The following is a 13,147-nucleotide window of genomic DNA, read 5'->3' on the forward strand; positions in this document are numbered from 1 at the left end:
TTTAGTGACTCCAGGGCCATTCCCAGATAAGAGCCCCAAGTGTTTGGTTCTTTTTCTTTGAATTGTTTCTTAATTTCCAGCCAGCAAAGGTTGTTTAGTGTTCCTGTTTCTGATGCTCTGAGTTTCCAGCACCATTTTGCAAAGATTGCTTTCCTCTGGTAGACTTGATTTTGTAAACCGAATTCCAGGCGTATTTGTGCTGGAGACGATCCATTAAAAAGATTAAATACGGATTTATATACTCTAATCTGTAATTTATTTAGGATGTCGATTTCTTTCCCATGCCATATTTCTAGCCCATAAGACAATGTGGGTAGCAGCTGAGCTGCCATGACCTTTAGAAGATGGCCGTATGAGGGGCATTGAAGTTTCTTTTGAAGTAATTTATAGGCGAAGGTCAATGATTGTGCTTTTGCTGAGATATCTCTTTTTTGTTCTACCATTGACATGTTTCTGCATAATTTGATACCCAAATATTTATATGTTGCTGTTTCCTCAATTTGGATATTCTTTGCATACCATTTGAAAGAACCTTTACTCGGGCCCGCCAGTCTCACGACCTTTGTTTTTTTGTTGTTAAGTTCCAAACCTACTATGTCGAGGTACTCTGTTAATTTGTCTATGACCCTTGGGGTGTGTGGCTTAGGACCACAATGTCATCTGCATATTGCAGAAACTGGATTGCTTCATTTGCCAGTTTCGGTGGGTGCCCATTTGCCTGTAGTAGATAACTATTTAAATCTGCTAGAAACACATTGAATAGGCTTGGCGAGAGTACACAGCCCTGTTTAAGTCCATTTCTTATATTTGTTTGTTTTGATAACCGTCTCCCATCACCAAGTTTTATTTTGGCCCATGTTCCACTGTATACGGTGATTAATATATCTATTAATTTCTGCGGAAGGCCCCAGAATTCTAGCTTTTTCCATAACCGGGCTCTTGGCACTATGTCGAACGCAGATTTTAGATCAATGTAGCAAGCCAGCAGTCCAGTCTTCTTTTTTTCTGCTCTTTCTATTAATAACGACAAAACGGTGAGGTTTGTCGTACATCCCATGCCTTCTCTAAAACCTGTTTGGATCTTCGGAACTATATTGTTTTTATTTATCCATTCCTGTAGATGGCGTAATATACATGATGAAAATAGTTTTGCCTCTACGTCGATGAGGGCTATCAGCCTATAGTTCCCTGGTTCCAATCTGCTCCCGTTTTTTATAATAGGGTGGAAGATGTTACCATACCAGGACCTTGGTATCTTTTTATCAGTGAAGAGTTGGTTGAAAAGTGGGGTGAGGTAGTTTGCCCAGAAGTCAGGGTCTTGCTTAAATATGGCGTTTGGTAGCCTATTGGGACCTGCTGCGCCATCGGTTTTCAATTTTTTTATCAACAGAGTCATTTGTTCCACTGTTGTCAACAGGGAAGGCTCCGTGGGTGCCCCACTTGGTGTTTCTTTTTCCCTTTTGTATGTTCCTTGTGTTATTACTTCATTTCCCACATCCATTCCCTTGTTTGTTTCGTTCCTCGGTTCTATGCACGGGGATTGCCACATATGGTTGTTGTATAGGATGTCTATGTGATTAAGCCATACGGTTTCACCTATTCCTATATTTAGGTGTCCTCCAAATCCTTTTGATAAATTATTGATAAGGCCCCAGAATTCGCTGCTGTTTGGGAGTTTACTTGTCCTTAACAGGTCTACCCATATTTTCCAAGTGTATAACCTTTTTGCCTTTCCACAATCTTTTTTGTATTCTTTTCGCATTTTATATAACTCGCAATTGTTTATATCCACTCCCTGTCTGTTTAAAGCGGCCAGTTGTCTTAATTTTTTGGCAATTTCCTTTTTTTTTACTCTTAGCTTTGTGGTAAACCATGGCGGTTTATGGGCGTCATATGCATGTTTCACTGTTGGCTTTGCCGGAAATTTTTCTAGCAGGAGTGTATATAGATTTTCCCAATTTTTTGCAAGCGAGTGAGGATCTGATGTCTGTGTATTTTCTACTTGCGTATACACTGTTTCCATAATCTCATTTGTTATAACACCTCTCCATTTAAGTTTCCTTAAATTGTTGACTTCCGGGATTGAGGCTAGCGATGCAATACATGCTTTTTGTTGTGAATTTAAATTCAGTATAGTTTCCTGTGGGAAATGGTCACTTTCGGGTCGAATTATAATACCGAAGTGGTTAACCAACTGGATGAACTCATTACTAATCAATGTGTAATCTATTGTGGATTTTTTGTTTCCAGACATGTAAGTGATATTTGCGGGTTGATCGCCTTTTGTGTTTCCATTTAGCGTCATTAGTCCCAGCGATTCCAGTTCGTTCCATGTTGCTTGGATTTTGCATTTGTTACTCTTTACTCTTATCAAGTTAATGTTGAAGTCACCTGTGATCAGCATCCCGTGGAATTGGTGAGCTATTTGTAATGTTTTTATCAAATTTATCAGTTCTAGCAGTTTGCTGATTTTTGTGATCTTCTCAGTGTGAATATAAACATTTAAAATCAGTAACTTCCACCCGACCTCTTCTGACTTTATAATTTGTATCCAATTTACCACTGAGTCCATTATCTCTGACTTCCAACTAAACTTATTAGTTATAAACGTTGACAAACCCCCCCTAGGGTCCCCGTATTTTGCTATTTTTTCCGCCATCACATGGTGTTCCTCGTATCCTATGATTTGTCTGGGGGTAACGTTCCATGTTTCTTGCAATAGAATTATGTCGAAAGAACCCAGGAAAGCAATTGTATCACAATCTTGTTCCATTTCTTTGAAACCATGAACATTCCATGAGCAAATTCTCATATTCCTTTCCACTTTCATTTGGTCCTTGATGTATCTTTCTTGTCTTGTTCTTTCCGAACTGTTTCCATCAGGATCGATGCGCATTCAATACCTGTGCGATCCAAGACCAGTCCTGATCTACATCTGGTCGGAGGTATTGTGGACCCAGTTTTTTGCTGGAAGACACGGCTTCCCTCCTTATTTGTTGGGTAATTGACTCATTTTTTGCTCCTCTTAAAACGGAGGATGATTTTACTTTAATATTTGTTACTAGGGGTGCCATGCTGTTTAATAGTGGGTATGAATACTTTATTGGGGTGAGATATTCAAGCGTTATGCCCCAAGCCTCAAAGTCAGATCTTGTAGAGAAAATAAGGTCCGTTGTCTCCTTTGAAACCCATGTGGTGAAACTCATTTCACAGTCAGGGTCCTTATTTGTTTGGACAAACTCTACTGCTATGAGGTCTTTAGTTGTTATTTCCCTTAATTTCGGAATCTCCTTGAATAGCCTTAGTATGTTCCTCCGGTTCAACATGTCCATTTTGCCTTTTGTTGGATATTCTGGCCTGAATAGTAATTTACGGCCTGTCTCTAAGGTGGCCGTTTGGGTTGTCTGAGTCCGGCTATGTTCACTTCTTTCCTCTGTTTGGTCTCGGTAAGTGTCTTGCCTTGGGAGATTAACACTGGCTGTTTCTACTAATTTGGATCTTGATGATGACACCGCTTCTCTTTGGAACCATGGTGCTGGTACGACTGGCCTATACGTTGTGATCCGCCTCTCAAAGTTCCTTTGCGATTCCTTCTGAGGGGCATTATGTGTTCCTTCGTAGTTTCCTACCGTGATTGTTAGTTTAGTGTTCATACTCATTGATTGCTCTAATTGCTCTGTTTGGGTTTTGTGGTTAATTATTTTGCCAAGTTGGTTTGATTTGCTTCCATCGTATTCCCCTTTAATCGACTTTGAATTATCTTGCGCTTTAGGTTCTTGTAGTTTGTCTTTTATTTGCACTGTAACCTGTGGTTTTTGTTGTTTGTTTCCTGATCCTCCTTGTGTTTTTGCTGTGTCGTCCACTATTCTTTTTATTCTATTTGGAGGATTTATTTTTGTGATTCTATCATCTTTAGGAGTTGGTTGGAAGGAAAGTGTTGTCTTTGCTTGCATTGTGTTTTTTAACGGATCAGTGTTTTCGTCTGTATCTACCTCTTGGTTTGTAGCTTCTATTATATCTGATTCTTCTCTCTGATCTATTGAGCTTGTGATCCTTCTTTGTAAGAAAATGGGTTAATTTTGACTTTTTTTTTGGTTTTGGAAACATTCTTCCTGGCTTTCCGTGCTCGTTTACGTTGTCTTTTGGATTGGATTTCAGTTTTTACCGCTGACGAATGTGTATTCGTTTCTTTTTGACCTTTTTCGTTTATTTCCCTTTCTTCACATGACACTTCTCTCTCAGGGGATAGACATTTGCCTTTCTGCTTTTTTGTCTTAGAAGTTTCTGTCTTTGTTTCTTGATATGACGTTTCTCCATGAGACCTTGTTGTGCGTGTCACACGTAAGATTTCTGACAGGATTGCTGGTAAGGTAGCCAATTTGTCTATTATTTTCCCGCAGTCGCAGTTTGGTGCCGTTGCTTTACCCAGTGTTAGTGTTTCCTTTATAGTTTCTCTTGCAAAGTGATCTGAGATTGTTTACAATTTAGTATTTATTCCTGCTATGTGCATTGTGATTATATTCATTTGATCCACCTGAACGTCCAGTTTGTCAGATTGGAGATTTAAGACATTAATTATTTGCTGTAAACTGCCTTTTTGCGTTTCCCTGTTGAAGACCGCTTTTTCCAAGTTTGTAGTCCTTCCTACTGAATGAACTGGGTATTGATTTTTTGGGTGTTGAGGTGATTATTAGATTATCAATCTGAGGTACAGCAGAAAATGTCCCTGTTTCTCCAACGGGGGAGCTAAATAAAACCTCATGACACTATCTTTAGTGGTTTTACTAATCTCCTCATTCGCCAACTCATTTCTTATCAATGCCTGTCGGTTTACTGCCTCTACTCCCACACCCAGGGTACATTTACCTAGCTGTTTAACCAAAAACGGTGGGTAAAGGTCAGTTGGGATCAGTCAATCCACCTGATCTAGTACACTAAATCTGTTGCTGAGAGGGACACACTAGGTGCAAAACATATGTCGTCATTCCCTCCCTGTTATAGACACTACCTAACTGGGCTCTCCCTTCCCATTTCTTACCTAGGTTTTCAAATCTCTCTGTTAGAAATGGAGGAGGATAAAAATAGCTTAGGCCGAGAGTCTGGATCCTAGTTGTCACCCTTGGCTGACACCAATCACAAATATATATAGAACCACCCGCCTATCTCTGAAATTAATCACAATACATTCACCCGCTATATCTTTGACTGTCAGTCCCACTCAACTTACTCTGAGTACAAATAGGATTTTACTATGCACCTGGGGTGGGAGGGGTCTAATATTGTTTAGCCAGTGAATGGATTATTTTTTAATTCAGTGTAAGTTTCTACACTACCTTTTTCCAATTCAGGCACCCCAGCCAGTAAGACAACATATGGTGAAGAATCGGGGGTTAAATCGATACGTAGCAGGGTATGTTTAGTTTCACAAGTATTAGGTATTTCCTTGTCTCTTCCCAGTGGTTTTTGGGCCGGTCCCCTTCCCAGGGTTTGCTGCTCTACTCTTGCACCTGAGAGAAAACCTGTTACTCCATGTGCCACTGGACCGATATAGGTGGTCGTGCCAGCTTCGTCGTTCCCACGGGACAGAACAGCCGCTATATTAGTTATAGTTGAAGTGGACAATGAAGGATTAGAGATTGCAGAATCTCGGGTTACATTCAGTGCCACATCGTTTGGCCTAAGGCTTCCCACCAAACAATTTTTTATGGTATCAAAATTAGATACAGTCAACTGTTCAAGTTTTACCAGTCTGTCCTCGATTGATGACAACCTATCGAGAAATGGTAACATAGATGTCGTAATAAGGGCCCCTACTTTGGCCCAATAATCCCTCTTCTACTTGGGTCAAAAGCATCCAGCAGAGTCCATAGTCGAAGTATCTAATGAGGGAATAATTGTCTGAGGTACTGCTGTGCTTGGCAGAGCTGTAATTGCCGTCTCGCCAATCCCGTTAATTTTAGGCATCTTTGGATTTTTTCCCCTGTGAGCCCTCTCCTCGCTTCCTCTTAGGAGCTGGTCCTGATGCATGGTCCACAGCTTGAAATAAAGGTTTGGGCACAGATCTTATGGAGGCACGAGTGGCTGTGCCACTAACAGTGTCCGTTGTAAGTAGGTCCATGGACGGGTCAGTAAATCGGGGCTCCTGCACTATAGATGTATTCGCTGAGTCCTTTGGCAACTGTCCATTACTTTCTCCCAGATCACTAGGTCGACATCTGCAGGTAAGTGCTGCTCGGGTGAGCGCGTCGACATTAGGCCCCCCAAAGATGATCGTTTGGCATACATGGGGTCCAATGACAGGCGATGCTCAGTCAGGGCAATTTCATGAACTAGCACTGATGTAGCTCTGGTTATAAACTAATCGAGTGTCCCATAACATCCCCGCCCATCACAGCTTTCTTCCCCTTCCCTTCACATGCTGTCATCATAGGCTGGGTACTGGACTATAGATTAGCACAAGATATCGAACCCCACTGCACAAATAGACAAAACAGTTAAACAATAACGCTGACCTTATGGTATTGTGGGCGTTAGAGGGGGGGCCCGGCCAGGCCTCCTCCGGTCTCCAACGAGCACAAACGGGCCCGCCCTTGGCCCGGGCTTGGCCCGGGCACCGCCGCCCGCGTCCCGCGTCGCGGATGGCGTTGCACGCTTTTAAGCGAGGGTGTCTGTGCAACACCTCCCCCTCTGGCAGCAGTGTCTCGTGGGACCTGTGGTCCCCTGGTTCAATTAGAGCAGTAGAAGTGGTGAAGAACCCGCGTTGCGGGTGGCGTTGCATGCTTTTAAGCGCCGGCGTCTGTGCAGCACCTCCCCCTCTGGCAGCAGTGTCTTATGGGACCTGTAGTCCCCTGGTTCAATTAGAGCGGCAGAAGCAGTGAAGAACCTGCGTCGCGGGTGGCATTGCGCGCTTTTAAGCACGGGCGTCTGTGCAGCACCGCCCCCTCTGGCAGCAGTGTCTCGTGGGACCTGTAGTCCAAAAGGGAATGTAAAATGTGTTGTTTCCCTTGTAAAGGTAGCAATTCAAGTAGAGGAAGAGGCGCCTCTGGAGGAATCAGACACAACTTTAATCACGGTAGGACTGGCATTGACTTGGTGTCAGAGAGAACAAACTGGACCTCTTCTTCCAGCACTAATGGAGCCAGCATTGGCGTCAAAGAGCCTAGGGCCAGAGTATGTAGTGATGCAGGAAGCAAAGTTGAAAGTGGACCCAATAGCAAAATGGGCTGGGAGCAATCAACAGGGGTCAGGGCAAACCCGTCAGGGGTACTCCAGGTGTAAACCCTCTTGACTCATTGGGACCTAAATGCACACCAGAGGGAGTCTGCAAGGATCCGAACAGCTAGAGCATGGCCGATTGGAGCTCTTCAATCTGTTGCAGCATGAAAGACAGCCCCAAAAACTTGGGGTTTGCCTGAACCAAATGGGAGATTGTCTCCCAAGTTGGCTGACTTTGGGAGTGAGATTGAGAAGCTCAGGCCAATGTGAGTGGCACGAGGGAGCAGAATCCTGCTTCGATTTCTTGTTTTACTTCTTAAACTTACCTGATGATTCCGACTGCGACGAAGATCAGTCTCTTGAGCAGCCTCGATACTCCAGTAATGTGAATGGGGCCAAGACCAAACTTTGGACACAGACTGTGATTTTGAGCAATTCTGTGGAGGAGTCTTATTGTGCTTGGCAACATATCGCTTCGCCTCACAACTCCTGATGGCCTTCGTGTTCATTGACGCGCAGTTGCTGCTGTCCTTGGAGTCGTGGCCCAACCCAAGACACCACAACCATACCTGGTGGGGATCTGTCACAGACATCTGTTTGCGACAGTCCCTACAAGTCTTGCAACCTGTTGTCTTTGAGGGTGACAGCCCTTGCACACTGGAAACCGTTTTGAGGAAATGTCTCTGCGAAATGAAGGAAGCTCTGAATCCATGTCTGGTGACATGGAAAGAACAGAATTGACGTCAGTGCACAGGGTGGTGCCAATATGGGCCATAAACATAATTTTCAGAACAGCGGAGAGCCGCACAGTTCCACCTGACCGTGCACCGAGGTACTGCTGAAAAGTTTCTAGATCCAGTCTGATGCCTGGGGAAAATTCAAATTGTGAGGAATCTGTGGCTAGAAGTTTCAGAAAAAGACATTGCCAAAAAGGCCAGGGTCTTTTGTTCTGCAAAAAAAAAAGGCCAGGGTCACGTCCTTGGCTTCTACCTTTCACTCCTCTCAGTGAGTGAGGGTTTTAAACATTTTTAACATTAACTTGACACTAGTAGCTGATTACTCCATAGCAGTGTTTCTTTTCCTCAAGTGTCATTTGCAGATAACACTCAGATTGTTGTCATCTCGTTTGCGACAATTCCATTATTTCAGCCCAGAAGTTTAATTCCTGTATATTGGTGGAAGCAACATGAAAGAAATTGTCCTTCTTTAAGCTTAATGGCAACATGACAGAGTGTTTGTCTTTGGAGGGGCCTCCATGATGGGGTCACCCTCCTGGTGGCTGCCAGAATTGGGCACTGCCTACTCACCAAAAGAGTGAGCAAAGAATTTGGAAGTCATTTTGGATATCACACTCTTTTCTACCAAGCAAATTACACTGTTACCTTTTTATGTTTTCATTTTTGCATAACCTATGCAAAGTATTATTACTGTTTCCTGTGGACTTGTTGTGTGATAGGACATGCAATCATGCTTTCCCATTTTTATTATTGCAATCCTGTGAACATGGGATTTCCGATGAAATTACTTCAGCATCTACAAAGAATTCAACATCTTGTGGCTAGGGTATTGCTTGGTTTGCCAACAGGAGGCCAATGTGAGTGGCACGAGGGAGCAGAATCCTGCTTCGATTTCTTGTGTTACTTCTTAAACTTACCTGATGATTCCGACTGCGACGAAGATCAATCTCTTGAGCAGCCTCGATACTCCAGTAATGTGAATGGGGCCCAGACCAAACTTTGGACACAGACTGTGATTTTGAGCAATTCTGTTGAGGAGTATTATTGTGCTTGGCAACATATCGCTTCGCCTCACAACTCCTGATGGCCTTCGTGTTCATTGACGCGCAGTTGCTGCTGTCCTTGGAGTCGTGGCCCAACCCAAGACACCACAACCATACCTGGTGGGGATCTGTCACAGACATCTGTTTGTGACAGTCCCTACAAGTCTTGCAACCTGTTGTCTTTGAGGGTGACAGCCCTTGCACACTGGAAACCGTTTTGAGGAAATGTCTCTGCGAAATGAAGGAAGCTCTGAATCCATGTCTGGTGACATGGAAAGAACAGAATTGACGTCAGTGCACAGGGTGGTGCCAATATGGGCCATAAACCTAATTTTCAGAACAGCGGAGAGCCGCACGGTTCCACCTGACCGCGCACCAAGGTACTGCTGAAAAGTTTCTAGATCCAGTCTGATGCCTGGGGAAAAGTCAAATTGTGAGGAACCTGTGGCTAGAAGTTTCAGTAAAAGACATTGCCAAAAAGGCCAGGGTCATGCCCTTGGCTTCTACCTTTCACTCCTCTCAGTGAGTGAGGGTTTTAAAACATTTTTAACATTAACTTGACACTAGTAGCTGATTACTCCATAGCAGTGTTTCTTTTCCTATAGTGTCATTTGCAGATAACACTCAGATTGTTGTCATCTCGTTTGCGAACAATTCCATTATTTCAGCCCAGAAGTTTAATTCCTGTATATTGGTGGAAGAAACATAAAAGAAATTGTCCTCCTTTAAGCTTAATGGCAACATGACAGAGTGTTTGTCTTTGGAGGGGCCTCCATGATGGGGTCACCCTCGTGGTGGCTGCCAGAATTGGGCACTGCCTACTCACCAAAAGAGTGAGCAAAGAATTTGGAAGTCATTTTGGATATCACACTCTTTTCTACCAAGCAAAGTACACTGTTACCTTTTTATGTTTTCATTTTTGCATAACCTATGCAAAGTATTATTACTGTTTCCTGTGGACTTGTTGTGTGATAGGACGTGCAATCATGCTTTCCCATTTTGATTATTGCAATCCTGTGAACATGGGATTTCCGATGAAATTACTTCAGCATCTACAAAGAATTCAACATCTTGTGGCTAGGGTATTGCTTGGTTTGCCAACAGGAGGCCAATGTGAGTGGCACGAGGGAGCAGAATCCTTCTTCGATTTCTTGTGTTACTTCTTAAACTTACCTGATAATTCCGACTGCGACGAAGATCTATCTCTTGAGCAGCCTCGATACTCCAGTAATGTGAATGGGGCCCAGACCAAACTTTGGACACAGACTGTGATTTTGAGCAATTCTGTTGAGGAGTATTATTGTGCTTGGCAACATATCGCTTCGCCTCACAACTCCTGATGGCCTTCGTGTTCATTGACGCGCAGTTGCTGCTGTCCTTGGAGTCGTGGCCCAACCCAAGACACCACAACCATACCTGGTGGGGATCTGTCACAGACATCTGTTTGCAACAGTCCTTACAAGTCTTGCAACCTGTTGTCTTTGAGGGTGACAGCCCTTGCACACTGGAAACCGTTTTGAGGAAATGTCTCTGCGAAATGAAGGAAGCTCTGAATCCATGTCTGGTGACATGGAAAGAACAGAATTGACGTCAGTGCACAGGGTGGTGCCAATATGGGCCATAAACCTAATTTTCAGAACAGCGGAGAGCCGCACGGTTCCACCTGACCGCGCACCGAGGTACTGCTGAAAAGTTTCTAGATCCAGTCTGATGCCTGGGGAAAAGTCAAATTGTGAGGAATCTGTGGCTAGAAGTTTCAGTAAAAGACATTGCCAAAAAGGCCAGGGTCATGCCCTTGGCTTCTACCTTTCACCCCTCTCAGTGAGTGAGGGTTTTAAAACATTTTTAACATTAACTTGACACTAGTAGCTGATTACTCCATAGCAGTGTTTCTTTTCCTATAGTGTCATTTGCAGATAACACTCAGATTGTTGTCATCTCGTTTGCGAACAATTCCATTAGTTCAGCCCAGAAGTTTAATTCCTGTATATTGGTGGAAGCAACATAAAATAAATTGTCCTCCTTTAAGCTTAATGTCAACATGACAGAGTGTTTGTCTTTGGAGGGGCCTCCATGATGGGGTCACCCGCATGGTGGCTGCCAGAATTGGGCACTGCCTACTCACCAAAAGAGTGAGCAAAGAATTTGGAAGTCATTTTGGATATCACACTCTTTTCTACCAAGCAAATTACACTGTTATCTTTTTATGTGTTCATTTTTGCATAACCTATGCAAAGTATTATTACTGTTTCCTGTGGACTTGTTGTGTGATAGGACATGCAATCATGCTTTCCCATTTTGATTATTGCAATCCTGTGAACATGGGATTTCCGACGAAATTACTTCAGCATCTACAAAGAATTCAACATCTTGTGGCAAGGGTATTGCTTGGCTTGCCAACAAGAGGCCAATGTGAGTGGCACGAGGGAGCAGAATCCTGCTTCGATTTCTTGTGTTACTTCTTAAACTTACCTGATGATTCCGACTTCGACGAAGATCAATCTCTTGAGCAGCCTCGATACTCCAGTAATGTGAATGGGGCCCAGACCAAACTTTCGACACAGACTGTGATTTTGAGCAATTCTGTTGAGGAGTCTTATTGTGCTTGGCAACCTATTGCTTCGCCTCACAACTCCTGATGGCCTTCGTGTTTTTGAGGGTGACAGCCCTTGCACACTGGAAACCGTTTTGAGGAAATGTCTCTGCGAAATAAAGGAAGCTCTGAATCCATGTCTGGTGACATGGAAAGAACAGAATTGACGTCAGTGCACAGGGTGGTGCCAATATGGGCCATAAACATCATTTTCAGAACAGCGTAGAGCCGCACAGTTCCACCTGACCGCGCACCGAGGTACTGCTGAAAAGTTTCTAGATCCAGTCTGATGCCTGGGGAAAATTCAAATTGTGAGGAATCTGTGGCTAGAAGTTTCAGAAAGAGACATTGCCAAAAAGGCCAGGGTCACGCCCTTGGCTTCTACTTTTCACTCCTCTCAGTGAATGAGGGTTTTAAACATTTTTAACATTAACTTGACACTAGTAGCTGATTACTCCATAGCAGTGTTTCTTTCCCTCTAGTGTCATTTGCAGATAACACTCAGATTGTTGTCATCTTGTTTGCGAACAATTCCATTATTTCAGCCCAGAAGTTTAATAACCTGTATATTGGTGGAAGCAACATGAAAGAAATTGTCCTCCTTTAAGCTTAATGGCAAGATGACAGAGTGTTTTTCTTTGGAGGGGCCTCCATGATGGGGTCACCCTCATGGTGGCTGCCAGAATTGGGCACTGCCTACTCACCAAAAGAGTGAGCAAAGAATTTGGAAGTCATTTTGGATATCACACTCTTTTCTTCCAAGCAAATTACTCTGTTACCTTTTTATGTTTTCATTTTTGCATAACCTATGCAAAGTATTATTACTGTTTCCTGTGGACTTGTTGTGTGATAGGACGTGCAATCATGCTTTCCCATTTTGAATATTGCAATCCTGTGAACATGGGATTTCCGATGAAATTACTTCAGCATCTACAAAGGATTCAACATCTTGTGGCTAGGGTATTGCTTGGCTTGCCAACAGGAGGCTCCATCTTGCATATCATGAGGACCTACACTGGTCTCTCTCCATTTGTCACAAGGTCTTTCACAAACAATGCCCTGCATTCACTCAAGCCAGACTCCTCAATTGCACTGCTCGGCAGAAACTGCGTTCAACTGAAGCTTTGCTATTAGGAGTTTCTTGTATACATCACCCTTCTCTTACCTCAAGCCAAAACTGTGCAATTCCCTTTCTTCTATGTTCAGAAGCAAATATTCTGTTAGAAAGTCAAGTTAACACAGCATTTATGACTGTGATAACCATATAGGATGCAATACTGACCCAAGAAAAGTGAAAGAAAAAATAGCTAACGTGGGTCAGTAGATTGTGATATCTTGTTTCCGTGGTCCCATTTAACCCTTGATTAATGGGAGTAAGAAAAGAAGAAAAGAGATGAAATCTTGACAGCCTGGGTTGCAATATCATCATGTAGCCTCAGCACATTGTCCTGGACCTAAAGAGATAAGATAGTATGTGTTTTTGTTTTTTTCTCAAAGCTTCTTAATCCCAAATTTTTCCAAAGACCAGTTGGTGGTCTTTTTTGTTTTCTGTCAGGCAA

Source organism: Lissotriton helveticus, chromosome 9 (assembly GCF_964261635.1).
Source record: "Lissotriton helveticus chromosome 9, aLisHel1.1, whole genome shotgun sequence".
Classification (NCBI taxonomy): Eukaryota; Metazoa; Chordata; class Amphibia; order Caudata; family Salamandridae; genus Lissotriton; species Lissotriton helveticus.